Genomic DNA, 11,993 nt, shown 5'->3' with positions numbered 1-11,993 from the left:
CATTTCTCACGTGTAACGGTATTTGACAGAATTGTACGGTGTAATGTTTTTTTTTTTTGGGAAAACATTATTTTTTTTTCTTGATTCAATCCTCTTCAAGTTGAATAGTCAGGATAGGACTATCATACATAATAAAATTATCCCTTTTACCCTTTACTAGTATTTAATGGAAGTAGATATCAAAAACTTAAACTCACTAATTAAATTGAAGGTAAATACTAAATAACCACTTTTGTCTCTCAATGTGTAATTCGCTGACAAATGTGTCCCTGAAAAATAAAAATACAAAATTTAGTCCTCAAAATGTAAAAAGTGCGATAGATATGTTCTGCCGTTAACTTCCTTCCGTTACCATTGGTAAAATAGTCTACGTGGCATGAAGAGACAAATTTGTCGTTGAAATGATTGTCAACATGGATTGCCAGTATAGGGGCATATTTATCATAATATTTTTTTGACTTTTCATCTTCCCACTCCGCTGACAAATGGGTCCCTGAAAGATGAAAATGCAAAATTTAATCCCTGAAAGTATGAAAGTATAAAAAGTGCGACAAATATATCCGGACGTTAATGATAGATTGTGACTAATTATTATTATTATTATTATTATTATTATTATTATTATTATTATTATTATTATGTGTTTATAATTTATTACTCCTATTTGTTTAGTACTTATATGATATATTTTTTAAATTTTCTTTTAATATATATATTTTTATTATTTTGATTTCCTTATCAAACCTTAATCTTTGCTGTTAAAAAAAACTTTATCTTATATCTCATATTTAGATTAAAAATAATATGTCAAGAATTTTGAGTAGAAAAAATACAACCGGCCACAGAATCAAATTTATTTATTTTAAAAAGAGAATTTAATCAACTTTTTTTTTTAAAAAAAAAAAACAAATCTCACAAAATTTAAACTAGATAAAACTAAAGTGAAATTATAAATCTTTTTCCTTAATCAATAATATATATATATATATATATATATATATATATATATATATAAGGCTTTTTCTTGAAATATTTTATTTCTTCAATTAATTATTAATCTTTATTACGTACTTTGTCATAGTATGTCAAATGAAATGTAAGGTCGCTATAACCCCTAAATCAGCGAGAGATACAACTCTACGTTCCAAAGGCAAAGAATAAACATATGTATTAGTTTTTTTGTTTTGTTTTAGAGTTAACCTCTGTATTAGTTTAAACATTATTATATTTTTTTTATTTAAGTTTATTTGGATTCTTTATTTGTTAATAACTGTTTTCATTTCATCCATATTATGTATAATAAGTGTTGTCTCGAATGGAAGCACATAAGATTTATCCAAGGGATTCTTTCATATTTGAGGTCTATATATATATATATATATATATATATATATATAATATATATATATATATATATATATATATATATATATATATATATATATATATATTAAAAAAAAGACTTATAATTTCACTTTAGCTTTATCTAGTTTAAATTTTGTGAGATTTGTTTTTTTTATATAAAAATAGCTGATTAAATTATCTTTTTAAAATAAATAAATAAATAAATTTGATCTTGTGGCCAATTGTGTTTTTTCTACTCAAAATTCTTGACATATTATTTTCAATCTAAATATGAGGTATAAGATAAAGTTTTTTTTAACAGCAAAGATTAAAGTTTGAGAAGAAAATCAATATAATAAAAATATATATATTAAAATAAAATTAAAAAAGTATATTACATAAATATTAAACGAATAAGAGGAGTAAATTATAAACAAATAATAATAATAATAATAGTAATAATAATAATAATAATAATAATAATAATTATAATTATAATTATAATTAGTCACAATCTATTATTAACGTCCTTATATATTTGTCGTACTTTTTATACTTTCAGGGACTAAATTTTATATTTTCATCCTTAAGTTATTTGTTAGCGCGGTGAGAAGACAAAAAGTCAAAAAAATATTATAATAAATATGCCCCTATGCTGACAATCCATGTTAGCAGTCATTTCAGCGACAAATTTGTTCTCCATGTCACGTAAGCTATTTTATTAACGGTAACGGAGGAAGTTAGATGGACTAAATTTTATATTTTCATTTTTCAGGGACGCATTTGTCAATAAATTACACATTAAGAGATAAAAATGACTATTTACCCTTAAACTAAAAAAAAAGACTTATAATTTGAGTTCGAAGTTTTTGTCTCGCAGTTAAACCAAGAATAATTCAAGAAACTATTTTAATAATATTTTTATAAAATAGCAACAAATGTAACTTCAATTGAGATGTATGTTCTAAAAATTATACGTTCATTTGTACGGGAGACATTATGACTATTATATATTTTGGTCCTTTTATTTTCTTGTAGAGAGATACTGAAACCTTCGGTGAGAGAAAGTGATAGATACAGACCAAACTACATACAGTGTAACAAGACAGAAAGAAAGAAAGAGAGAAAGAGAAAGAAATTTTTTAAATTATGTGGCTAAGTGGGTGCCTGGTGGGAGCTTTTGCTGCCTTGCTTGCTTGCTTGTGCAGCTTTCGCCTTTGGGCTTGGAAAATTAGTATTGCACAAATTCCTTAATTTTTTTATATTATTAATTGAAATGATTTAATAATTAATTAAGTATATTTTTTTATAGATAGGAATCAAAGATAATATCAAATGATTTTTCATTTATGATACTCAATCAACTGAGTTAAATCTATTTGATATTAATTAAGTGTATGAAATTATTAATGTGTTCTGTTTAATTTCCAATACTGCTAGTATAATTAAAAGTAATCATAAATATGTATTTTAAAATAAAGTTACTAATTTTGTTGCATATGATATTTTATATCTTTTTTTGATTGAAAAGTTTTAGGTGAGTTGAGTCTTAGTGGCTTACTTAAATTAGGATAGATACTTATAAATTATTCACGAGAAGATCCTTATATTTATGATTAAAATTAAATTCAAATTTTTGTGAGATATGAGTTTATTTTTTACCAACTTAATTAACCTTTATAAATAACTATCCTCACGTGAATTGGTATAAATTTGTTTCATTTTAACTACTAATTTAAAATTTGTTTTGAATATACAGTTACCTTAAATGTCTTAGAAAGAAGTTTGTCACCTATATCTAAGTGTATTTTAATTATATTTATTATAATTAGTAATATATTGACAAATGTAAATACATAAGTCATATGATAATTAACGTATTTTACTAGTTAATAATTAATTTATCGTCAATTATGATAATCATAATCAAAAATATAACTGAAAATAAATTTGTAAATTCCTAGATGGTATTATAAAAAGATTGTTCTATAGTGTTTATAAAAATTAGATGGACCAACCAACAGACACATGGATTCAAGGGCAATGCTAGGTGCACCAGGCATATTGCTTGTACACCCAACATTAAAATAAAATTTCCAAAATGCCCTTTACTGTTTTCTGGTTGCTTTTAATTAAATTTTTTTACGGTAGTCCACTCATTCGTTCCTTGTCTCTGTTTCTTCTGTTTTTTCATTGTCGTGAGAGGTGTATTGTGCCGCTTCTGTCTAGGTAAAAGTTTTATGGAGGTATGTTGGTGGTGATTGTGGCGGTGGTTGATTTGGTTGATAACGGAGGTACTTCAATGGTTGGTTACGTTGACATTCTACATTTTTTGCGTAAAATATGGATTAAAGAATCCCTAAGTTATATAAAAATTACGGATTGATTAATCCGTAAGTTTTTTTATAACTTACGGATTAGTTAATCTGTATGAGTTACATGGATTACGTAATTTTATAACTCATACGAATTAACTTATACGGATTACCTAAGTCGTATAAGTCATAAGGATTAGTTAATCCGTATGAATTATACAGATTTTTAATTTTTTTAAATTAAAAGAAATATTAATTTTTTAATTTTTTAAAATTATAAATATGTTCGTATGATTGCTAAAAAAATTAAATTAATGTGTATAAAAAATTTATTTGTTTATTTTTTTATTTGAAATGTAATTTGAATTATTGTTTTAAATATTTTTAAATAAGTGTAGATTGATAATTAATTTGTAATTATTTATTTTTATATTTTGGAAATGATATTAATTGTAAGATAATTTACACTTGTAATTTATGTATAATTTATTTGAGTTGTTGTGGTCTAAAATTGATTGTCTTGTGTGGTCATAATTTCATGAATTAGAATTAAGTTGAATAAAATAATTTATTTTACTACATATGGTTTGGTTATAATTTTTTATGTATTATATGGTTATAAATGTAAGTAGAAAAAGCTGATGTTATTGGTTTTTAATATATAGGATTGTCAATTTTAATGTTTTATAATATTATATGTAGTAAAAAATTATGTAGGGTTTTTTGTGATAGTTATGTATGGTGTGATTAGGGGTTGTTCGTTTGTTATGTTGAATTTTTTGAATGTCTTCTTAAGATGGACGAAGATCAATGGATGCATGACAGTATAATGTTTGAAGAAGTTGAGATGAATGAACAAAATGAAGACAAAGCTAGTGTGAATGAAGAACATGTTGATTGTTCTGATACGTTCAATACTTCTCAGGTATTAATGTGATTTATTGTTATTAAATTAATAAAATGAATGTCCCTTTGAAGACTAAACTTGTGTGGATTGCATTGTAGGTGTTTGCTACCTAAGATGATATTTTGTAGTGGGCTCGATCTGTTGCTTATGAAATTGAATTTATGGCGGTGATTATGAGGTCAGACACAAACACTGGTATGAGAGGAATTACTTCATTTGTCTTAATTGATTATGAAAGGAGTGGTCAATATAGGTCTAGGAAGAAAGATTTTGTAAGAAGAGACACTGGTAGTAGGAAATGTGAGTGTCCTTTTAAGCTTCGTGGGAAACCAGTGGTTGGAGGCCAAGGATGGATGGTGAAGTTAATGTGTGAGAGTCACAATCATGAAACAACAAAGTCATTAGTTGGACATCCATACGCTGGTTGATTGACTAAGGATGAAAAGACAATTATTGTTGATATGACAAGGTCAATGGTGAAACCAAGAAATATTCTGCTAACACAGAAGGAGCACAATGTCAATATTTATACAACAATCAAACAAATATACAATGCAAGAAATGCATATCGTTCTTCCATAAGAGGCAGTAATACTGAAATGCAACAACTAATGAAACTTCTTGAATGAGATCAGTATATTCATTGGCATAGATTAAAGGATGAAGATGTTATACGTGATATCTTCTGGTGTCATCCTGATGCAATGAAGTTATGCAATGCTTGTAATTTGGTATTTTTGATAGATAGTACCTACAAAACAAACAGGTACAGACTCCCGTTACTTGACTTTGTTGGTGTGACACCAACATGGATGACATTCTCTGCTGGTTTTGCTTATTTGGAGGGAGAGCATGTAAATAATATGATCTGGGCTCTAGAACAGTTTCGAGGTCTTTTTGTAAGATGTGATGCCCTTCCTGAAGTTATTGTTACCGACAAAGACCTAACATTGATGAATGCAGTGAAAACTGTATTCCTTGAGTGCCCCAACTTGTTGTGTAGGTTTCACATCGATAAGAATATCAAGGCAAAATGTAAATCCCTAATTGGCCAAAAAAATGCATGGGATTATGTCATAGATGCTTGGGGGAGTTTGGTTGATTGTCCTTCCGAGCATCAGTTGGATGATTGTCTTAAGAAGTTTGAAATTACTTGTTCACTATGGCCAATGTTTGTTGACTATGTCAACCAAACATGGATAATTCCCCACAAAGAAAAATTTGTTAAAGCTTTGACGAATAAGGTGATGCACTTAGGAAACACAACAACAAACAGGTATGAAAATTGTCATTTTTTTATTAGGGTTTAGGAATTAATGGATTTTAATTCTTATATTTGTTTATTATTTTTTGTGTATTTCAAATGCAGGGTTGAATCTGCTTATTGGGCTTTAAAAAGACTATTACATAATAGTCTTAGAGACATATGTAGTGTTTGGGAAGCCATGAACAACATGATCACTGAAATTAAGCCATCCTTTGAGACAAATACATATGTGGTTGAGCATGTTTTTAAAGTTACCTTATACAAGAGGCTACTTGGCACAGTATCAAGGTATGCTTTAAATCAGATTGTTGCTGAGTTTGAACGTATACATTATGTTGGCAAAAACTCTTCTCTTTGTGGATGTGTCATGAGAACTACTCACGGTCTTCCATGTGCATGTGAGCTATCCAAATATGTTGTTGGTACCATACCACTTGAGACAATCCATATGTTTTGGCGGAGACTAAGTTTTTTAGACTAAGGGTTATCTGAGCCCCAAGTGACCATAACCGAAGAGATGAAAACAATATCCAAGCGATTTGAAGAGCTTGATATTTATGGCAAAGTTACTCTAAAGAGTAAACTCTAGGAAATTACCTACCCTATTCTAAACTCTATATGTCCTCCTCCAGAAAAGTTCAACATCAAAGGTGCTCAGAAGAAACCGATGATCAAACCTCAAAGATTTCAACTAACTTCAAGTAATTCCACTAACATCAACACTGCTTCGTCGACATGAAGAGTCTCAAAGCTGTGGAATGCACATGTGATGGAAAAATGAAACAAAGAGGCCACATCATCAAGGGTGATGGTGACCTCTCCTATTGGAAGATGGAAACTGCTAGTTTCCTTATGCCACCTCTCCGCAAAAGCCGATATAAGTCCCGATTGCTAGTGTCCAATAAACATGCAATCAAAGGACTTAATCCTATGACAACAACTAACCCTTTAATCTCAGCAGCAGGCCTCCCAAATTTCTGAACCTTCCTTCCATGGGAGGATAGCTTCAATTTAGGATGTTTCTAAAAAAAATTTAAATAATTTTAACAATTTTAAAAATAATAACAAATACTTATTGAAATATAATTTATTTAAAACTATAAATACCTCTTAATTCCAAACAATGACTGCAACATGATCAGCATAGGCAGTCAGAACTGATGTGTCACACGGTCCGCATGGAAAATCCTGATCATCAACAGCTGCTTCTTCAAGCTGTTGGAAGACCTCTTCAACTGCGTCATCCACGTGAGGAACATCCTTAGCAAAAGTGGCAACTTTCCGTTGCCTACGTGCGGATGCTTTGGGCCTTTGCCGCTGGGGAGTTTCATCTAAATCACGATTATCTTCTCTCCCTATGACTTTTCCTATAACTCTGCCTAAAACACGACCTAAACCTCTAGTTCTAACTATAATCTGCAAATTTGAATATACATACACATTTATGTCAAAATTCAAACAATACTTCAATCAATTACAATACAATCATTCATAAATAAAAAAATATATTTTATATACGTATTTTTTTTAATTAATTTTATATAGTGAATTAACTTCTTTATTAAAAAGCAACTTAAAAACACTATAATTAATTAATTACATAAAAAACATATATATAATAATTATAAATATATTTATAATTGAAAATAAAACAATAGCTTTTTCAAAAAAAATGAAAATAATGTATTTTTTATTAAAATATATTAACTATTTCAAAACAACATTCTAAATAATATATTTATAATTAAAAAAATACCATAACTATTTAAAAACATAATTCAAAATAATCTATTTTTATTTATAAAACAAACAATAGCTATTTAAAAACAAAAAATAAAATTAATATTTTTACAATTAAAAAAATAACTATTTAAGAAAATAATTCAAAATAAACTATTTTTATTTAAAAACAAACAATACCTATTTAAAAACAAAAATAAAATTAATATATTTAAAATTTAAAAAAACAATTAAAAAAAACTATTTTTATTTAAAAAACAAACAATAGCTATTTAAAAACAAAAAAATAATATTTACAATTAGAAAAAATAACCATTGAAAAACATAATTCAAAACAAACTATTTTTATTTAAAAAAAACAAATTAATATATTTACAATTTTAAAAATTCACTATTTAATAACATAATTCAAAATAAATTATTTTTATTTAAAAATTAAACAATAAATATTTTAAAAAATAAAAATAATATGTTTACAATTTTTAAAAAATAATTACTATTTAAAAACATAATTCAAAATAATCTATTTTTATTTGAAAAATAGACAATAACTATTTTCAAAAAAACAAAATAATATATTTATATTTCATAAAAAAAATATTTAAAAACAAAAATCAAAATAATAAATTTTATAATAAAAAAGATTTACTATTAAAAAATAAATAAAATTAGTTTATTAATAATAAAAAAAATATACGATTTAATAATTCATATAAATTATATGGATTAAGTAATCTGTATAACACATTTGTATTACCTAATCAGAATGAGTTATATATATGGATTGATAATTTGTATAAGTAACCTGTATGAGTTATACAGATTAGGAGGTAATTTGAATGTGTTATACAGATTACTTAATCCGTATAACACATACGGATTACATAATTCGTAAGCATTATACGAATTACTTAATCCGTATAACTCATATGGATTATGTAATCTGTATGAGTTATATGGATTCCAAAGAAGACGAAGTAGCCATTAACGAAGAACAAGAAGCCTTACCCCAACGGCGGAAACGGCACGACGACAATGGAGACGTCCTTAAAGCCGACAATGGAAGCAGCCAACAGCGGCGGTGCGGCACGAACCAAGGAAGAGGAAGCAAGAAGACGAAGAAAGAAGATGAGACGAAGAAAGAAGCAACGACGCGACGTACAAACGAAGAAGAGGAGCATGATGGAGGTTTTTTAAAATTTAAGTGAAGGATATTTTTGTCACTTCACTTAAATTGTTGAGTGCACAAACAATATTGTTGGATGCATCTAACAAAGCTACGTATTCAACAGTGAAGTGGACTAGTTGGGGTTAAGTCAAGCCACTCAAAAATTGTACCTTCAAAAACTCACTCTCCATACTCCATTGATTAATTCCTAATCAGTTTTCCTAAAAATTAAATTGTAAAATATTGAAAAGTATACGCACTCTGCAACTGCAGTGTCCAGGTCAATCTGAAAAAAGCAATTTTACCAGTTACCACCAATGGAGTTGGCTCCTTCATTCATTTATTTATTCATTCATACATACACACATAATTCCCTTTAGATATTTCTTTTTATTAATTTAACCGTTAAATTAAATATTTTTGAACGAATTAAATTGATAATTTGTTTACATAATTTAAAATTGTTTAATATTTTATCAATTAATTATTCTATTTTAATATATTATATATAGTTACGAATCTATAAGTAAATACTAACTATAAGATTATACATTTATTAATATTTAATTTATTTAATAAAAAATTTGACATAGAATCATTAAAATGATATTATATAATTTAACGGTTAGATTTATTAACTTTATATTCTAGAAAAAATATTAAACATATTTGGAAGACTTAATCCCGAAAGAAGCAAATTTCTGCCTATGTGGAAATTATATAGGATATGTTATTTTTGCACACACAGACTCTAGTTCAGCTATTTAATTTTTTTTTTTACATAAGCTATTTGAATTGAGATTTAGTATTGTTATGCACTTAATGACTAATTCAATATTAAAATATTAGTTAAATGAAAATTTTATTTATAATTATAAAAGACTTAAATATGTTTTTCATACTTGAAAAATCGATCATTTTCATTTTACTACCTAAAATTCTTTTTTTTCATTTAAATACCGTGATTTTTTTTATGTTTCATTATAATACCGGTCATTATTATAATTGTGTTAAGTGATGACGTGACATACAGAGTGTCACGTCATCAAGTCTAATCACTAATATCAGTGGAGATAGTGTCAGAACCCAAAGCCGATGTGGAAGAAGAAGAAAAAGAGGTAGACACATTGAAGGCGATGAAGGATCACATGGATATGGACTCCCAAATAGAGAAACCCTTTGGCGACCACGACTTGAAGGGCAGCTTCTGGTCCGCCACTTCGATTTTCAGCAAAAAGCTTTAGAAGTGGAGGCAGAAGTAGAAGAACAAGAAGTGCGAGCGAAACGTTGTCGTTGTGGACTCTTCTTATACATAGCCATCACATTCTGGTCATGAAAGGGTTAGTACCTTGCCATCAACACAAACAACAACACCCCACAAGACTAGAGATCCACCTTAGCACCATTGTATCTTTTTCTCGCAAAAACCTCAAGAGCAACATACATAGGTGTCCCACAAAAAGTGTGGAACAGACTGTCCTGTTGGATTTGATCAGACATCACACTCAACCCAAAATCAGAGACTTTGAGATTGCCATTCTCGTTTAGCAACAAATTTTTAGGCTTGATATCTCTGTGGTACACCCTTTTGGCATTCCAAAACCCCACCATGGAGATTAATTACTGAAAGTACTTTCTCGCAACCTCTTCTTTAAGCCTTTCTTTCGTGACCTTGTTGAAAAGCTCACACACTGCGAATGTATTCCATGGTGAAATAGATCTTGCTCTTGGTGTGAGCCTTTCTCTGAACAATGTTGGGGTGACGCACACGGTGCAGTATAGAGATCTTGTGCTTGATGCGCGCCAACAAACCACCTTTGAGGATCTTCTCCTTGTCAATTACCTTGATGGCAACGCCTTCGCCAGTTTGATGTTCCACGCATAGTACATCTTTGCAAAGGTTCCATGTCCGAGGAGCTTTCCAATCTCAAAACAACCGAATAAAAGGTTTGATGTTTCCTTCTTGTGGGGCTTATGAGGTTGTTGGTTGGGGTCTTCGAAACGATGTCGGCCATTAATGGCCTCTGGTTTCAAAGTTTTGAAGGCTAAATTTTTTGTGATTTTTTTTGTGCTTTGTTTGGAGAAAGAAAATAATGGATGTGGTGGGTGGTGATTAGTGATTGGATTGGCCTCTAATGAAGGTGGTTGGGAGGGGCGAATGGATGGAGGGAGGAAGGAGGGTGTGGTTTTGATTTGCTAGGTAAATCGAGCCGAAGCCGTCGTCATCGATTTTACGTTTGGAATTGAAGTTGTTGGTGGAGAGGGCTAAGTCTTCGTAGGTGAAAACGGGAGGGAAGAGGCTCGTGGAGCGATGGTTGCGGCGACTCTTGGCATCAACAAAGGAAGAGGGTGAGAAGTGGGAGAAGAAGAGAGTAAGGGAGAAGGGGAGAGAGATGAGGAAGGAGAAAGGGAGGAAGGGGAAAAATTTGCGGACATGGAAGTGATTAGGCGTTGATGAAGTGACAATCCGTCTTTCACGTCATCACTTTACAAAAGGAGACTAATGACAAGTACTAAAGTGAAAAAATGTCAGGTACTTAGATGAAAATAATGAATTTTAGGTAGTAAAATGAAAATGACCTATTTTCACGATATGAAAAACATATTTAAACTTTACAAAAATTGAAGTGTTTGTGCTTTTTTAACCAGATATCTCTTGACGGAGATTTAAAGACTAATCCCTCGAGGTATTGAGATCCATTTAATAAGTTAACATCTTCTAATAAATATTTTTTCATATGCACTAAATAAAGATTGAACCCATTTAAAAATATTACTTGAACTTTTCTTCAATTCCACTTCATCATTTTCGGAATTAGGGTTTTAACTTTATTTAGTCTTCCAAATAAAAATTTATATTTTCTAGTCACTCAAATTAAAAAATTATATTCTTTTTAGTCCTTCCACTCAAATAAAAATTCATATTTTTTTAATCCTCGAATTCTAATGAAGGGACTAAAAAGAATATTTTTGAATTTTAAAAACTAAAAAATATAAATTTTTATTTGGAGGACTAAGAAATGACCCCTTGACTTGGGGGAAAACATAGTTAAGCATTTTCATAATAATATCATGGTTCAACGGCTCTAACTTTTGGTGGTCATCAAAAGCTTGTTTTCTAATATAGATTTATTTGAAACTTTCCGGTTTAATTAAATCACTTAATTAAGTTGTGTTTCTAAAATAAAATTTAGTTTTGCTTAAGGTTTCTTGATTTCTAAATCAAATAATAGATTTTAAATATCAAACAAC

At 28.9% G+C, this 11,993-nt stretch overlaps 1 pseudogene; it reads right to left on the bottom strand.

Annotated features, from left to right (window-relative positions):
* Nucleotides 1–9,708: 9,708 nt before the first annotated feature.
* Nucleotides 9,709–11,231, bottom strand: LOC106799607 (CBL-interacting serine/threonine-protein kinase 12-like; annotated as a pseudogene).
* Between the last annotated feature and the right edge of the window lie 762 nt (nucleotides 11,232–11,993).

The sequence above is a fragment of the Glycine max genome, chromosome 8, assembly GCF_000004515.6.
Source record: "Glycine max cultivar Williams 82 chromosome 8, Glycine_max_v4.0, whole genome shotgun sequence".
NCBI classification, from domain to species: Eukaryota; Viridiplantae; Streptophyta; class Magnoliopsida; order Fabales; family Fabaceae; genus Glycine; species Glycine max.
Note: the sequence above shows the minus strand (reverse complement) of the source record. Positions and strands in the feature narration are given on the sequence as shown.